Raw genomic sequence first — 20,023 nt, forward strand, 5'->3', positions numbered from 1 at the left:
AATTTACTTTGAGTAGACCAATATGATTCACATTAACCTCGCTTCATTTTGCATATCATGTATTTTTTTTGTATTTCCCCCATTCTATCTTCCCTATCTTGTGCATTCATGCAACTTGGATACCTTTCGGAAATACTTATTTATTTGACTATTTAATCTTAAAGGTGGGGTAGGTAATTCACTTCAGTATATTCCATGGAATGCTCTTAACATCCCGATAGCAATGAATATATTAAATACTTTGACAATAAATACATACAAACATTTCCTCTGTGGAAGCCGTGACGCTGTAAAAAGCACGACAAATCATTTTAGCCGACCCGGCTAAAATAACTGGATGGCCTACCTGCCTGTCAGCCTTCCATCTGAGTGTTAGAGGAGGGGCTCTGTAAGGAAGTATGAATGAAGGGGCAGATTTTTTTCAGCTGCGTACTTTCAAATTCTAGCGCACTCAAGCTGGTTGCTCCTACCTACCCTACCTTTAAGCACACTTTTATTGTATTATAAATATGACTTTGACTTTTTTTTTACCAATTACTTAAGTTTTTCTTATCTAAATAAGAACATTTTAGATACAATGTAATTAAAGCTTTTATAGAACACACAAATGTAATCTGTGTATGAATCAGGCTGAGAACTGCATGGACTAGGCAATGATCATACCGCACTGTGGAAGAAAATCCCCCTCCTCTTTGTTTTAGGGGCAGTGCAAAAATCTAAGGATGTCATGCCACGCAGGTGTATTGCAGTGGTCAACCAAATAAATGTTAAATATGTGCACATTTATGATAGATTTACCTCACAACCATTGAGTTGGGCAAATTCATGTGTCACTGTAATGACTTCCAAGAGTTCCAAATTGCACCTTGTACCTAAAGCAACTTACCCCACCAACTCTTTTAGCCATTCTAGTGATTACTCTCACAGCTGAACAAGACACCTTTCTTATGGTGAAGGGTTTAGAGTGGCAAGATTCAGGAAGGACTTGTATCTCTGTGGTAGAAAAAAAACTGTTGTAACTTTTCGTATTCATGATTTCCTATTGGCATTTCTCGAAAGACAAACTGAACTCCTAACTCATTCTTATCTGGCATTTCTTTTTTCAACAACTTATCATTTTTAACTTAATAGGCAGTTTGGTTTGAAAAAATCTATATTTTAAATTAACAACACAATATATATATGTATGTACAGATTACATACAGTACATGTACTGTATATGGCGTGTACCACGATTGGTTTGGGCAAAGTCAAATCCTCCCCCATAGAAAATGGCAAAGTCAGTTTCACAGTGACTAATGAACAACATCAGTCTGAATATCAGGCTGTGTTTTCCCTGAGCCATGAGAAGATCATTCTGTGTATCTGCAGCACCAAACTGACTCAGTCTTTCTAAATGCCACTGGCACACCACTTCCTACGCCAAAGAGCAATATTTATTGTCGCAGTGAAACAAAGTTTTAGAATGGATTATTTACCCCCTCTGCCAAAACTACTTAGAGCCAAATAACATGTCGAAGAGAGAATGGTCTGAGGAAAGTGTGTGAGAAATACAGAGAGACATTGGCATGCAAGCATTTGTCCATGGTCGGGCGAAGATAGGTGAATCGATAGGCTGATGGAAGGCTGACAGAATGACAGCTCCATGCCGATCGCTGAAGGACACCTCGGAAGAGAGAGAGAGTTGGAAGACAGGAGGTGGTAAAGAAACAGAGTGTTAGCAAAGGTAGGAGAGAGGGAGGCTGACAGCTTGCGGTAATGAATGATAATTGTTCATCAAGTGGTCGCGCTCAGCGCATTGAGGGAACATTCAAGCCAGTCATTTCCTCAGTCTTGTACACATCAGCATCATGCATGTCAACACACACACACACACACACACACACACACACACACACACACACACACACACACACACACACACACACACACACACACACACACACACACACACACACACACACACACACACACACACACACACACACACACACACACACACACACACACACACACACGTGTTTAAAGGACATATCAGGACTTGTGAAAAAAACGTGACAAATGGGGACATGCCTTTCCAAAGGTCCTAGGGACCTGGGAATAAAAGTGATTAATATCCATTTTTCCTGGATGACATCCATATATTGAGATTTTGTCTAATGCTATATTTTGCGGAGACCTGATTTTAATACTACTTATGAGGACATGAACAGGTTTATGTGACATATGAGCCCCTTAGCAACACACACTGATATTTCATGTTTATATGAATTGTGACCCCATAGATACACACTACATTTTCAAGTTTAAGGGACTTATGGAGACCCAGTAATACACAAAATAGAGTCTGTATTTGCAACTTTGCCTTTATTACTTATGTTTGAAATATCTGCATAAAATATTAAAAAACTAAAACTTCAACATTAAATAATTAGTCATGTTCGCCAGTCAGGTAACCTCTGACACGAAAAGTCTATTCATATGAACTTGTTGATACAACATATTAAAACTGAGCAGTCCAGAAACATAAAAAAGCTAAGTTAAAAAGGTATATAGCATTTAATTGTGGTCAGTTTACTCTTAAAGTCTTATAAATAAACGCTTATGTGAAAAAAGGATGAAACACTTTATTTGTTTCTACATTTAATGAATTCCTGGCAAAATATATAAATTGAAGTATAAACCAGAATAGGAGAAAATAGGAAATTCCTTTACCTAACAATAAGGATATTATGCTTGATTCATGTTGCAATAAGATGGAACCGTGGTGACAGGCGCTGCCTTTGATTAAATAATTGTTAGTCAACTAAAAGTCACAGGATTATGTCAACTATCCAAAATGTAGTGCTTTTTAACTACAAAACATGTCTGAGTATTATTGTTGCCAGAGTTGGGTTCATAATTTCCCTGTTATGAGAAAGACTAATCGCAACAACTTAAAAACATTGTTTGTTGACTTAGAACCTAACAACCAATTATTTGGTCATATCAATTGTAGAATAACCATTTATTACACCCAGAATAGACCACCCACAACCCAGAAACGTTAACCCCTATCCTCCACTGTTTGAGACAGTGAAGTAGATATGGCATGTTTGAAAGGAATGAGAAACTTTCTCTTTAGTGTTTTTCTTGTAAAAAGCACGTAATTAACTTTTTATTTTAAAACTTCCAGCTTCTACGAAACATGACAAGTGTACACTATGTTTAGTTAACCAGTCTAAATAAGGTACAACATTTAATATAGTTTACCAAAGTTACCATAAATGAAGCATGTTACAAGTAGCCCCCACTCCGAATTATTTCTTAATAGTTGGAAGACCACATCAAACAACTTGTGGGCAAGAACAAATCAATGGTGACAACTTGGGAAATAATGATGGAATAAACCATCTTAGTACTAGTTATATTATTTATTGAGACAGAACATAGTCAAACCTTATTTATGAAAGACATGATGGCATAACTGTAAATAATCGTCAAAAACACATTTTCTGTTGGCTGAAAGTGACCATGAGAGGGGGGTTGGAAAACACTTTAAATTCCTCATGGAATTTGGCAGCTACAGTCAAGCTTATGTGACATGCTTGTACAAGAACAAAACTAATTAAATAATTAAAGTAAAACAAGATAATATCAAACCAAGCCTAGTACACACATTAACACAAGAGGTCTGAGGTTAGGCTTATTAAATCCCTACCAATAAAACTGCAGGGAATGAAGAAACAAATATTATTTTTAAACTAAAATTGTACCTCAGAAGAAGTTGACATGTTCTAGTCCTATGTATTCATCTTCCTTTTTAATCCCATGATTCTGTTGTGAATGTAATATTTGATGGCAACCCAGTCCCTGTCTTTCAGAGCTACTGGCTCTGCCTTGAGACAGGAGTCAGTCCTTTTTACCTGGTACTCTGCAGCTTGTTATGAAAGGATACAAATGCCGCTCAATAGCCTTCACTTCGTCACCTGTCCACTTGCTTTCATCTTCCCAGCTGTCATAAATGGAAACAAGACACAATGTATTTGAGAAATTGCTCTGTTAAAGTGAAAAATGGGGGATATGATAGAAAAAAGTATAGTTTGTAGCTAAATGATAGCATCATCAAATGTGTGTGAATGATGGCCTCTGTGATCAGTGTATGAATGTTAAAAATGTTGGCATACATTTGCTTGTACTGTAAAACACATTAGTTGTACAACACACTAGAAATGTCTTTGAGAAATCCAGTTAAGATCAATTCATTTTTCTAATAGAGTAATGTAAATACAAAATGCTTATTTACCTTGCATTCCATTGGAGCACTTTGAGGAAGCTTCGTTGAAGTGAAGTGTTGTGTTCTTCTGTGAATCTGAAAGGAAAAATTAGAATATAATGCATGATAAAAGCACATACTGCCATTCCTTCGAAAGCAAGACTTAATAATTGTTTTCACCATAAGTATATTTACATCAAATATTGTGTTATTTGGGTTCCAATATAGGAATAGTTTGAACTGTACAATATCTGCTTCCCAACAATATGAGGACGATCTAACACACACACTCTCTACACTCGTTGGGTTGTACCATATGGGGACGTTGTCTGAAAAACATCATGACTACACAACCTAAAGACGATATCTGCTACCCAAAAATATGAGGACGATGTAACACACACACTCTACACTCGTTGGGTTGTGCCATATGGGGACGTTCTCTGAAACACATCAAGACTACACAACCTAAAACAAAATGAGGACATGACGACTGAAGTTACATAAAGTCAGTGTTCCTGACTTCTGAGGTGTGCTGTTGTTGTTTAAAAAAACTGAAACCCCATAGTAATAAGTATTGATCTACATCCCTATTAATTAAATCATGTAAACTGATACACATTAGGTTAAATTGGAAAATACATTTGCAAAAGGAGAAAAAAAACAGAATTTAGGGGCAATAAAGATCATTTTCATGTTATAAGAGGTAGATTCTGCCATCAATTGGTAGGGTATATCTTTCTACTATGCTATTTAGAAACAAGTAACAGTTATATTGAGATTCTGCAATTATTAAACGATATATTAATTGTAATGAGGTAAACAGGCATTTTATGTAGGCATTGGACTTGATTGACACATGAATGTACCTTGTATAGAAATAGTCTACAGTACATGGTTAATTACCTGTTGGAGGGATGAGGTGGATCTCTGGCTCGCTTCAGAGTCAGCTAAAACAATTCACATGAGGATCTGGGCTTGTAACTCAAGACTCTATAGAAATAGTTTGAACTGTACAATATCTGCTACTCAACAATATGAGGACCATGAAACACACACACTCTACACTCGTTGGGTTGCACCAAATGGGGACGTCCACCAAAACACATCATGACTACACAACCTAAAGACGATATCTGCTACCCAACAATATGAGGACGATGTAACACACACACTCTACACTCGTTGGGTTGTACCATATGGGGACGTTCTCTGAAAAACATCATGACTACACAACCTAAAGACGATATCTGCTACCCAACAATATGAGGACGATGTAACACACACACTCTACACTTGTTGGGTTGTACCATATGGGGACGTTCTCTGAAACACATCAAGACTACACAACCTAAAACAAAATGAGGACATGACGACTGAAGTTACATAAAGTCAGTGTTCCTGACTTCTGAGGTGTGCTGTGCTGTTGTTGTTCTACTATGCTATTTAGAAACAAGTAACAGTTATATTGAGATTCTGCAATTATTATACGATATATTAATTGTAATGAGGTAAACAGGCATTTTATGTAGGCATTGGACTTGATTGACACATGAATTTACCTTGTATAGAAATAGTCTACAGTACATGGTTAATTACCTGTTGGAGGGATGAGGTGGATCTCTGGCTCGCTTCAGAGTCAGCTAAAGGCTGAGCCGTGATCATGTCACTCAGTTTCTGCATTTTAAAATATAACAATAACGTGTCAGAAATCCATTGACTTTTCATGTAGGGGACACAGATTTTAGTAAAAACAATTCACATGAGGATCTGGGCTTTCAACTCAAGACTCTATAGAAATAGTTTTAACTGTACAATATCTGCTACCCAGCAATATGAGGACGATGTAACACACACACTCTACAACACTCGTTGGGTTGTACCAAATGGGGACGTCCGCCAAAACACATCATGACTACGCAACCTAAAGACGATATCTGCTACCCAACAATATGAGGACGATGTAACACACACACTCTACACTCGTTGGGTTGTACCATATGGGGACGTTCTCTGAAACACATGAAGACTACACAACCTACAGACGATATCTACACCCAACAATATGAGGACGATGTAACACACACACTCTACACTCGTTGGGTCGTACCATATGGGGACGTCCACCAAAACACATCATGACTACGCAACCTAAAGACGATATCTGCTACCCAACAATATGAGGACGATGTAACACACACACTCTACACTCGTTGGGTTGTGCCATATGGGGACGTTCTCTGAAACACATCAAGACTACACAACCTAAAACAAAATGAGGACATGACGACTGAAGTTACATAAAGTCAGTGTTCCTGACTTCTGGGGTGTGCTGTTGTTGTTAAAAAAAACTGAAACCCCATAGTAATAAGTATTGATCTACTTCCCTATTAATTAAATCATGTAAACTGATACACATTAGGTTACATTGGAAAATACATTTGCAAAAGGAGAAAAAAAACAGAATTTAGGGGCAATAAAGATCATTTTCATGTTATAAGAGGTAGATTCTGCCATCAATTGGTAGGGTATATCTTTCTACTATGCTATTTAGAAACAAGTAACAGTTATCCTGTCTGGAGCTAAGAATCTGACACCCTTGTGGTGAAGGAAGAGGAGGAAATTGAGGAAAATTGAAAAAATGTGGTTGGCGCTCCGAAACGTTGAGAGTGTGTTGCTTAACGTCTGTGGAACCCGCTTGCAAAATGTGGGGACCCTGCGACCTTCGACAAGGTCAAAACTGAGGTCAGAGGTCACATTCGCAATGCCGACAGTACCCTCGACGGCGCAAAGGAAGGTTCGACCGCTTTGAGCTTGCTTTCATTAGAACCGGCTCGAAAAGTACATGTAGATTGATGCCTCTGCTGCTCCTAATGTCAAAGGTTACGTCTTGAAATGTAACAAAGCTCCAAAGGTCAAAGGTCACGCTTCCATGCCGTACGGTGCCCTTTACCGCACAAAGGAAGGTCCGACCGCTTTGAGCTTGATGTCATTTTAACCGTCTCGGAGAGCAGATGCAGATGGAAGACTCTGGTGTAACTAAATGTCAAAGGTTACGGCTTAAAATGTAACAAAACCTTCCGTTAAGGCCTTTTGAGAAGCTGCAGTGCTGCATGCGTGTTTAAAGTACTTTGAAAAGGGCTAAAGAGATAATTTTTTCACAGGGGGCCTCTAAATAGGGCCCAGATCAGGAATATGAAATATGGGAATCCTAACCCAACCAGAACTTTTTTTCAATCAAATGGCAAACTTTCTCACAAAATCCTGATTTACTCGTAGAGTCAGACAGGGTTTTGCTGGAGAAGAATGAGCAAATTGAAAAAAATTCAAAAAATGTGCTTGGCGCTCCGAGCCTTTGAGAGTGTGTTGTTGCACTTGTGTGGAACCCGCTTGCAAAATGTGGGGACCGTGTACAGTACTAAGAGCCATTTCATTGTATTCCCCTCCCCCCACCACAAAATGTCCCGTTGTTATACATACTGAGAAATATATCTATATATAATGGACTTTTTTCCCTTTAATCTTTAAGGGGCCTGTGTCGCACTGAGATAAGCGTTGGTTTTTGCTGTGGGAGACCCGGGTACGATACCTGCCTAAGCTGTTTTAATGAAAATGCGAAAATTATTTAAAATGTGTTGAATTGAGAGAGGAAGAAAGGATCTTTACTTTTAGGTTAATTATTATAGGTTTATTTATTATGGAATTATTAAATATAAAACAATTGTGTTGCATTAAGAGATGGATAATGGGTTACATTATAATTTATGTGAATGTGTGAAATACTAATATTATGCTAACCGCTAGTCGTTAAGCTAACGGGAGCTATTTCAATGTATATTTCCATAGAAAATGCTAACCGCTAGCAGCAAAGCTAGCATCACATATGATGGAGGGTTCTCTTCTCAGCCTTATTAGGGGATGAAGAGGAGTAAGTAAATAAAGAGGCCGTCGCTCCAGGGTCTGGTTCTGCTGTGCGTTTTTGTGATGTAACGGTAAAACATTTCAGAATTCCTCCACGGGATGCCATTGTACATCACTCAACCCGAGAAATACACACACTCAGTACATAGCTAGACCCGCAAATTTGCGGGCCCGGAATTTGCGGGCACAGCCAGCTGGGCGGCTGGCTGACGGCCAGCGGCACAGCTGTAACTACGTACTGCGTGTGTATTTCGCGGGTTTCGAAATGTTTTGTGCGTGTGTGTTTATGTTGACAAGGAGGTTTAATAACTGTGTGCTACACAAAACGTGCAGTCAGTTTCATTTTCATCGCGGTTTGTAGTAGAGTTAGCAGGGTATTTTTATTTTAACTCTCGTCCCAAATTTGTCGCAACATTATTTTTTATCCTCCCCGACACTATTTTTTTAGGCCCCGGGATGACGGGACGTCCTTAAGCTCGAGTCCTGAACCTAAAACAAAATGAGGACATGACGACTGAAGTTACATAAAGTCAGTGTTCCTGACTTCTGAGGTGTGCTGTTGTCGTTACAAAAAACTGAAACCCCATAGTAATAAGTATTGATCTACATCCCTATTAATTAAATTATGTAAACTGATACACATTAGGTTAAATTGGAAAATACATTTGCAAAAGGAGAAAAAAAACAGAATTTAGGGGCAATAAAGATCATTTTCATGTTATAAGAGGTATATTCTGCCATCAATTGGTAGGGTATATCTTTCTACTATGCTATTTAGAAACAAGTAACAGTTATATTGAGATTCTACATTTATTAAACAATATATTAATTGTAATGAGGTAAACAGGCATTTTATGTAGGCATTGGACTTGATTGACACATGAATTTACCTCGTATAGAAATAGTCCACAGTAAATGTTTAATTAACCCTTATGTTGTGTTCGGGTCTCCCGTGACCCGTTTCAAATTCAAATTATATAATAACTACGCTCTAGTTTTTTTTAATCGGAAAAAGGCTTCATGATATCCTCCACAGCAGCTATATAAACACTACAAAACTGATTTTGACCATTTTAGCCAAGTCTGAATGTCTCTAAAAAAAAAGTGTATAATTTGGTGTTCGGGTCTGGGTAGACCGAGCAGAATTGTTGTGAAACTGTACAATATCTGCTACCCAGCAATATGAGGACCATGAAACACACACACTCTACACTCGTTGGGTTGTACCAAATGGGGACGTCCACCAAAACACATCATGACTACACAACCTAAAGACGATATCTACTACCCAACAATATGAGGACGATGTAACACACACACTCTACACTCGTTGGGTTGTACCATATGGGGACGTTCTCTGAAACACATCATGACTACACAACCTAAAGACGATATCTACTACCCAACAATATGAGAACGATGTAACACACACACTCTACACTCGTTGGGTTGTACCATATGGGGACGTTCTCTGAAACACATCAAGACTACACAACCTACAACAAAATGAGGACATGACGACTGAAGTTACATAACGTCAGTGTTCCTGACTTCTGAGGTGTGCTGTGCTGTTGTTGTTCTACTATGATATTTAGAAACAAGTAACAGTTATATTGAGATTCTACTTGTATTTCACAATATATTAATTTGAATGAGGTAAAAAGGCATTTTATGTAGGCATTGGACTTGATTGACACATGAATGTACCTTGTATAGAAATAGTCTACAGTACATGGTTAATTACCTGTTGGAGGGATGAGGTGGATCTCTGGCTCGCTTCAGAGTCAGCTAAAGGCTGAGCCGTGATCATGTCACTCAGTTTCTGCAATTTAAAATACAACAATAACGTGTCAGAAATCCATTGACTTTTCATGTAGGGGACACAGATTTTAGTAAAAACAATTCACATGAGGATCTGGGCTTGTAACTCAAGACTCTAGAAATAGTTTGAACTGTACAATATCTGCTACAACAATATGAGGACGATGTAACTCACCATTTGTTCCTCAATTAGCAAACATCTACATGGAAGAATGACAAAAGGTCAACAAGAACAAATACAAAATACATTAAAAAAAATTCAAATGTATTTGTATCAATTATGTTTTATAAAATGGTATTATTTATTCTTTAATTATAACTTACTAACTCATGTTCTCACTAATGCACGATCCCATTAGCTTGATAAGTTAACTTTTCAGTGCAAACCCTGGGCAACTGCAGTTAGAATTGTGTAACTTCAAGTTACTTTAACACCTCAACAAATAATGTTACAAGAGCACAGACAAAGCGTCTTCAAAGGTAAATACTGTTATAAAATTACTAAAACACGGTAAGCTCCACAAATAACATGACTTACTAGGTCTACTGATTATCTATCAATTTGGTGTTGAATTGGAAACCACTGTTACAATTCACATTTTAAAATAATATCTTGTGCTTCAGTAACAACATCTTAGAAAAAGTAATGAATTACCTCAATTTAGTGTGCAATCCTTCCAGTTCTGTTGAGAGAATCTTCCATGTGGCAGGGGTCCTTTGCATGCAGTTAGCTACGTTAAGCTAATAAGCTAACAGTAGCTCATCTGGCTATTCGATGTAAATAAAAGTAATGATGGAATAACTAGTTCTCTAGATTAGAAGGCAGGTGACTAAAATCAGCAGTAATTAATTGTTGATGATTTTAGTTGTTTCTGAGTCCATGGAAATAGATGTATATTGCATAGGGCCGGGACTTTAACGCGTTAATTATGATTAATTAATTACACAAAAATTAACGCGTTAAAAAAATTAACGCATTTTAATCGCACTTTAATCGCACTTATTTTTGCACAGCGGAACGTTTCTCACTGGATGAGTTTCAGGCGTACCGATTATACTGGAGCACCAACTAACGTTCATGACTTCAGCATGGGACTTCAAACAACAACAAACCACGGTGAACAATAGTCAAACATGAACGAACAAGCTGATGAGACCGCTTTGGTCGGCCCCGTGGATGGGACATTTTGTTTTAAAAAACGGACGGGTGGAAGCGTCGACAAGAGCACGGTTGTGTGCAAATTATGCAAAAAAGAATTTGCATATCACCGCAGCACATCAAGCCTAAAGTATCACCTAAATGCAAAGCATGTAGCAGCTAGCGTGGACGTTAGCCCGACTCCGAGTGCAAGGAACCACACCCTGACCCAACCCACACTCAACCAGATGACTGGTTTCAGGGCCAGGATAAGTAAGTCCACGTCTGAGAGAATAACCAGCTCCCTGGCTCACTGGATTGCACTCGACTGTAGACCACTTGATGTAAAATCCATGTGAAAATTGCTTCTCACTGTTCTCAGGTCAAATATGTATATTTGATTAAAAATGCGATTAATTTTGATTAATTAATTACAAAGCCTCTAATTAGATTAATTTTTTTAATCGAGTCCCGGCTCTAATATTGCAGTAATACTAAAACCAGCTTAAAACGTTGGAGTGTGTTTGAACCTGACAAATATGAGATATATGAGGACCTTTTGAGTCATGTGACTAAAGTGTGTGAAAAGTGTGTTAAGTTCCAGAAGTGACCACTAGTTGGCGTATTCATAGATGAGCAAAATCCATAAACACACTCACACACTTCATGTCATGAAATTGTGATATTTTAGGACGTTGAAGATATTTGGTGTAGGGACATTTGGGGGAGTTTAAAACACTGTAGTGAGTTCAGAAAAATGAGGACGCCAAAAATGTCCTCATTTTTCCGAGTGTCCTGATAGTGAAGGTGTGTTATCATAAAATTGTCCTTATTTGTCATGAAAACAAGTGCACACACACACACACACACACACACACACACACACACACACACACACACACACACACACACACACACAAATATAAACTACACAAATTCTAAACCAAGAATAATAAACATATTTTAAATTGTTCACAAAAAAGGTAATAAGGGTAAAAAGTACCAGAGAAACAAGGACGTATAACCAAGTCAAATATGTAAATAAAACCTGGTCAAAGGCATGCATAGAGAAAACATCAGTCCGGAGCACATACTGTACCCAAATAAAGCAAACAGGCAAACAATCACCTTTAGACAGATCAGATGAGACGGAGAAAATTCAGACGACTGAGGAAGAATCAGTTAGATCACTGAGGTTTGCCTGAAACAGAAGCGAACGATGTAGATAGGGAACTAATTTGTCAGGTAGTAGAAGAGTTGCAGAAGGACCTAAATTCAAACTAAAAAGAAGAATGGGACTTTGGACTGCATACAGAAACACTGAGAGCTCCTACTGTCAGACAAAATGGAGCAAGGAGAAAATGGGAAAGCACAGGGAATTGACTCACCATCTCCATATCCTGAAGCCACGGAGGAGAGTGAAGGCTTGCATTGCACTAGCTGTCTTGAAAATAAGGAAATCTAAAGCAGAGGAATGTGAGCTGACCTTACTTGATCCATGCAATCTGCTACAGGCCTTTGCACACGGAATAAAGAGGACCGGCAGCGAGAATTCTGTTAATGGGTACCACTCATTTTGAAGCTCTGAACAAAAGGTCCGGAAATCGTTGAGGTGTCTCTGAGGAATTGTGTGGATGAAGGAGATGCCAGCGTTTGATGGTGCAAGGTTGGTGGATAGAAGTTCTTAATCAAAGCCTGGCAATGGGATGTAACGAAAAAGGCACACAAACATTAGCACAATAATTCCTACCGTTTTTCATTTGCATAAAACATTTTACATACATTTCTTTATCGGCTACAGCTTGAAGATGTTTAGCATCTGGAGTTAAAAAATATTGCCTAATATAATATTTAACGAAGCATTTATTAATCAAATAGTCCATTAACCCTAATTGGCCACCATATAGAATTCAGGGAACATGGTTGCATAATGCATGAAGCTCAACTTGTACTTGTGTTAAGAGTGATATTTTCCTCATTTTATTTATGAAAATGGAAGCTTAATGTGGAATCTTTTGTACTTCCTGCTTCAAACTGTGCCCTTAAACGCAACAGATATGTAGATTGAGGCTTGCATGTCCTGATGACACCCCAAAACCAAACTTCCTTGTTCTCTATTTTCGTATTTCAAACATGTTACTTCCAACAGCCAAAATAACATCCCAAAAAATAAGTGCAGAGGAAGTTATTGATATATTTTTGATCCCACAAGTCAAACAATAAATTCAGTTTGTAACTATTATCATTGAAACCACATAAGCCTATAGAGGCCAAGTAAGATGTATTCTCTTTGTTTCTTCAAAAGCTAACTTTACAAAGCACTGTTGAAACAATACATTGTATTTTGTGACAGTTAACAGTTTTCCTTTCGCAGCGTAGGCTTTTTTGCTTTAAGTGAATATAAACATTGTGCTTTATCTATTGACATATTCACTAGGATTCTTTTTCAGCAAATGCCACGGCTAAAACCCTCTCTTAATAACACAGCGAATTAAGGACTTTATGGTAATTAACATATTGTTTTATTTTCAAAGGTATTACATGGCCTGATAAAATAAATCAGCTGATATGTCATTTTTTTTTAATTTAGACTTTGTTTGCCACATTCAAAAACACCTGTAATTCAACTTTGACTTTGTGTTAAGATCTCAGGCACTTAGGATGTTGGACCCAATTGCAGACAGGGAGACAGAGGTAAAGTATTGTAAGATACTTTATTTTTCCATGACTGGCAAAAATTAACAAAAAAGGTAACCACCAAAACTCTAGTCGAGATGACAAAAAACAGAGAACAAAAAATGAATGCGCTCACGCAGTGAGGAATCAAAAACTTTTCATGAGTACCAGGAGCATAGACCTTACCATGACAATAGACAAGACGAACTGACACTGAACACTGGGAGACAGGGGAATTTAAACACAGGGTAACTAGACACAGGTGGGAACAATCAGGGGCGGGGCTGACACTGATGAGCACAGGAGACACACAAGGAGTGACAGGTGAAAACAATCAGGAAATTAGACACACCAGGGAAACTAACGACAGACATGAAAACACAGGGAAAAGAGACCAGACAATATACAGGGAGGAAAACATGACAAGGAGAACGGAAAAACACCCACACCTAGACATAGAAACGTGACATGACATAATAATCCTGACACTTTGTCGCCAATGACTCAGCACTGTTTTGGCTTGTATTGACTTGATGTCTTCCCCAAAACCGAACGATTCAAAACTATGTTCTACAATAGTTAAACTAATCAACCTTCATTTTTCTGACTACGGCTATACGTTGATCAATCTGGCAGCTCACAATTAAATAGCAAGCAGGAGGGAAATGTGAGTTTGGCAGTGCAGACCAGCAGATGAATAATTCGATTATCACAGTGGGAGGTATAGGGACTCTGCTGTGATCAATTTTCTCAGAAATCACAAAGGATTGGAATCGTCTCACAGGACAGAAAACATAATTTACCACACTCACTGCAATTTTTAGATTATATGGAGATGATTGCAATAGGAAACAATACACAAAGTTTAGATCATGGAGTTGACTTCATATCTGTTGTTCCTGACTTGGGACAATGATTTGTCCAAATGATTTTTAATGAACAACAAATACATCTAGTAGTATAAGTGTCAGTGGTATTACTCAGGGTAATCCATGCCTTACCTTGAGTAATCAAATATCTAGCTCGTGTTAGTTCTCCTTGTTTTTCTTGCAGGTCTGTGGGTTAGGACTGCAATGTCAAAGCCACATACCTGCAATACATCTGCACGTGTTTATTGTTCTGCTTCACAACAACAATCTGTTGTCGACACCTGGGGCCTATACTACGAACCTGGTTCAACCTAACCTGGATATGTTTGAGTTAGCCGGTTGGCCTAATCCAAAACATACGCGCTCTCGCTAAACTGTACTACGACGCTGGTTATCAAGTGGATCGCTCAAGCCAGCCGTTTCCTATCTAGTTAGGTGCGCGTTCACATGAAAGGGGTGGTATTTGGAGCATTCGACCAATCATAAACATGGAGAAGCGTACTGACAGCGCAGCGTCATACTTCCTGAATGAAAAGTGAACTTTAATACTAGTCAAAAATGAAGAAGTTAAACTTTAAACATCCATGACTTAAACACTTTATCCAGGATAAAAGCCACAGAGCTGCACCTGCAAGGTGAATACAGCTGGAAAAAGAAAAAGTGTTTGAATGCATACATTAACAGGTTTATGATATCACTGCCCCGTCTAAAACACGATCTGACTTCAATTACATTTGTCTCGAGTGTTTCGTCAACTTATGTGTTGCTTAAAATAATACTTCTGCATACAGTATGTGACACTGTGAGTGTTGCACGGCCAGATACGGCTCAGCTGACTCAGATAAGGAGATATATGAATATCCGCGGACTGTACTTAATGTCCTCTGATCCGGTTACTTATGTTGTGGCAGATATTTAAGTAAGCTTTCTTAACGCTAATGTTATAATAGTCAGATTGCTCTGAAGATGGAGGTGATATTCTATTCATGTTCACGTTCACACAGTCGGTGATTTTTGCCGGCCGTCTTTCCTGCGACGGCAGTTTTTCTGTATTTCCTTTCTCCTGTAATATGACTTGATCGCTTTAAACTCCGCACACTGAGCTCTGATTGGTCAGCAGGCAGTGCTTTCACTGAGTTGAGCTCTTAGCCTGCAACCTAACCTGGTCCCGACCAGGTTAGCTGCTTAGCATATATTACCATGGAGATCTAGCCTGCTAAAAAGAGAACCAGCAGACCGGAAAGCCGGAGTTTTCCCTGAATTTAGCCGGCTAAGCGAAAATCCTGCTTCGCAGTATACCCCCCTGGCCTGTTAAAATGTTGTATTGAGGGCAAGGTGGGTTGTCATGTTGGGTTTATCATCACCACGTTTTATGGAGAGGAAAGACAGCACAGTTTTCTTTGCAATGATCTTACATTAATTATTAGTAAAACTACATCAATTTAAATGAATTAAAAAATCTGACATTTTAGATGAATTTAAAAGCAAGAAAGCCTACCTTGGATACCTTATAAAAATACAACCCAGTAAACAGCACATCGGCTGCATGCTGAAGGTTACCAGCAGGGAATTGGCTGGCATATGGCTGGTTGGTCCACCTTAGACAGTTATGGTCAGCAATCAGCAGTTTCCTCAAAGACCTGCTGTTGAAGAAAAAATTCCTGATTTATCAACAGCTTTATCAACCTGTCTTTGAGTGTAAAACTCTTCTCCTCTGAAACTGCAGGAAAAAGTTATAATTTAGAGGAAAAGTATATGGGCATATCAAGTCAAATGCACATGATATTATTTGTATGACTGCAGCACAACTCAGGCTGTGGCATGTAGTGAAGGTGTCACCTATTTCTCTCGCGCTGTGTGCGGTTCACAGCAAAAGGAAGTGAAATGATCCTTTGAAATTGATTATTGGACAACATACTGTACCAGCAGCATACAGTTACCCTACAGTTTCAATTACAATATCCGTAGAATATGTCCAGACATGAAAAAGGTACCTTTTTTTTAACTCAATACTTCAAGTTTCTGTTACAAAATAAAAACAGCGTTTCTTTCTATGGACAAAATCCCTTTATTTGTTACCACAGGGGTTTTAAAGTCATGGAAAATGCACAGCACCATCATTTGACTACTTGCTTTTAATTTTGGATTTGTATTAGTATTTACATATGAATTTATATCTCTCTATAAAGGACATTTATATCAAAACATTTTTTTATTGATGGCCATTATATAATGCAAAGTCAAAGTAAAAACAAAGGACTGGCAGTATCAGAGCTCCGTAATAATATAATTGACCACGACCAACCATCCAATTGAACACCTCCCTTTTGTGGTTGACTCATGTAGCTTACACTTGAAAAAACAGTGCATTAAATTACCAATCAGAGAGTGAAATTGTGCATTAAAGAAAAAGTTTCGCCTTTATGTTGTCATAAGTAGGAATCCTCTACTTTCTGGCATACTCAATTTCACATCCTAATGTTTTGATCTTTTTGACTTTCTTTTTTTTTAATTCTTTATTTATTTGGGGTCACATTATAATACAAGTACAGTTTTTCAAATCATACATTTTTAGAGACCTGAGATCTTTTTGACTTTCAGACCAAATGGCAGCCATGAACTGAATATCAATCCATCCATCCAGGGAAATAATTAAGGTTCAGCCATGCACCAGGAGAACATGAGTACATAAAAGATGAGATTTTCACTCAGGTATTCCTGTCCTTGCTGAACTTGTCCTCTAGAACAGGAGAAAACCAGATGACACAGGATTGATAATGTGACAGGTCTGTAGGCTTAGCCCCTAAATGCTAGTCACAGACATTCCACACCAACACATGCTATACTAAAACCCCAATAAGATCAATTACCTCAGAAAGCAGAAACCTAAATCATAAACGCAACATACTTTGAATTTACCACTAATATGTATTGGAAAGTTATGTTGAATGTACTTTTCACTTCCTGCCAAAATGAAAGACATCATCAAGGAAAACCCAAGTTAAAAAGGGTGGGTTTGTATTCTGCTCGAGCTACCTGTGTAATAAGTGCTTTAATGTGAGTTCCCTCATGTCATGTGGGAAATATTTATGAAAGTTGACTATCTAATGTGCTTAAAAATAAAATTGCTCACTCTGTTTAACCATCAGGTGGTTTTGATAATAATCTCATTCAATGAAGTGGAAAAAAAAAGCCAAGCTATCAACACTTGATGAAATGAGCTGCCTGGTTTTAAAGCACTTTTATTTTAGTTGTTGAACATATCTACTTGTTCAAAGACCTAACTTTTATTCAAGGTACATTTCCTTCTTGTCTACTCTAATCCAAGCTACCTCACTATAAATCTGATCTACGCCCCTAACAGTCAAGTGATGCACAGAAAGTGAGACCGGTGAGTGAAAGACCTACAAAAAAGAGGCAGAAGAACAGAGACAGAGCTTAGATTGAAGAGAAATCACTGATGTGTAAAAGCATATTCCACAATCAGGGCTGTGCTTTGTGAGTCATAGAGTGACAAGACAGCAGAGGGGAGAAGAAAAGAGCAGAAGGTGTGAGTGATTTTCCGGAAGCAGAGAACGCATTTGAGTCAGAAATGTAGCCCGAGCAAGTGTGGAAGTCACCACATGATGCTTCCAGCCTGTCCTCCTACACAAAACGACCATATAGGCCGATTGTTCATGCCATTATTACGACCAGAGACACCTTTGTGCACCGTAAGTATTGTTTTTCTAACGTTTGCTAACTTCCAAATTAGTCAGTATAATGATTTCAATAATGACAAGCAACGTGTGTTTAGTATTTATTGCTGTAAGTTAATGTTGCTAGCTTGTTAAACCCACTTGCTAAGTCATAATGGATAATGTTAGCTAGAATTGGCGTGGGGACTTTATTTGCATAGCTAATGGCGCAGTTGCTATTTATTTTGATGTGTAATCATGTGTTTCATGTGTGTGTTTTCAAGACTTTGGGAGACAACAGTACTGCAGATTCACCCAGTGGTGTAGTCTACTTTTTTGTAGTGGGTATACTGTAATAATTGTATTCATCCATCCTAGAGCGACGCATCGCGGAGCGACACCTGTCTCGAAGCAACACCTCATGAACACCATCACACTCACTAATGCATAACTAGTCTTGAGACTGGTTATGTGTTATCAACATGTCAATGTATTATAAGCATTTGTATGTGACTTTTAACTGCCAGTGACATTAACAATAACAAAATAAAAGAATGAACAATGATGGAAAAAGCCCATTTATCTTCTAGGGTTGAACAATTAATCAACATTATTATCAAAATCTCAATATGGCCTACTGCAATTTTCAAGTAATATACAATAAATATGGTCATGCTACAGATGTCCTGGCCCACACATCATATTCTACACTTAAAAAAACATCTTTGTTTCGCATAGATCTGCACAAATATCACACAATAATCATTTTAAACCTATTTGTCAATGCATTAGTTTATTCAAACTTGTTCAGCCCTATTATCTTCCATAAATCATTGTCAAACTATGTACTGTATCAGCTTAAATGAACAAGCAAACATCCTTGAAGTGCTACAAGACAAATTAGCTTCAAACAAGAAACAAATTAACAAATAAGCTTCACCTCAATAAATGAGGGTTGAAAAAGCACTCAACATGTCCATACTGGGTTCACTGTGTTCGTCCACAAGCCCTGCAGATGTAGCCTCGTCAATGAGAACAGACAACTTGCTTGAAGATGTCACAATACTGTGAACTATTTTTTTCTGCATCTCTTTTGCTATGTGTTTTACAATTTTTGTGGAACTGTACCTTGAGTGCAGACTAGTGCCCATGTTGGCACAATTTTTTTCCTGAAGCTCAATGAGACTATCATGGTCAGTAAAAGGTTGGTTCATCTTCGCAAGATAGTATGCTGTTCTGAATACAGAATCTGTCTCTGCAAACACAGTCTCTGACACAGCTCTCACCAAATTTCCAACTAAATCCTGTCCACCCTTCTCCGTGAGCTCCTGGGGTATTTTGTGTGCTCTGGACGTCTCATGTCGTCTAATCTATTTACCTAACTTTCTGTCCCTCCACTCTAACCAAGGATGCCTGTTCTTAAATTCCATAGCCTGACTTTCAGTCCACAAGGCTGGCCAGGAGCCCTCATCTGTGTCCGAAACAAGGAGATAATATAAACATTGTGTTCTGTTTATGACTGCACGTACACACACACACACACACACACACACACACACACACACACACACACACACACACACACACACACACACACACACACACACACACACACACACACACACACACACACACACACACACACACACACACACACACACACACA

This window comes from Pseudochaenichthys georgianus, chromosome 17 (assembly GCF_902827115.2).
Source record: "Pseudochaenichthys georgianus chromosome 17, fPseGeo1.2, whole genome shotgun sequence".
Lineage (NCBI taxonomy): Eukaryota > Metazoa > Chordata > Actinopteri > Perciformes > Channichthyidae > Pseudochaenichthys > Pseudochaenichthys georgianus.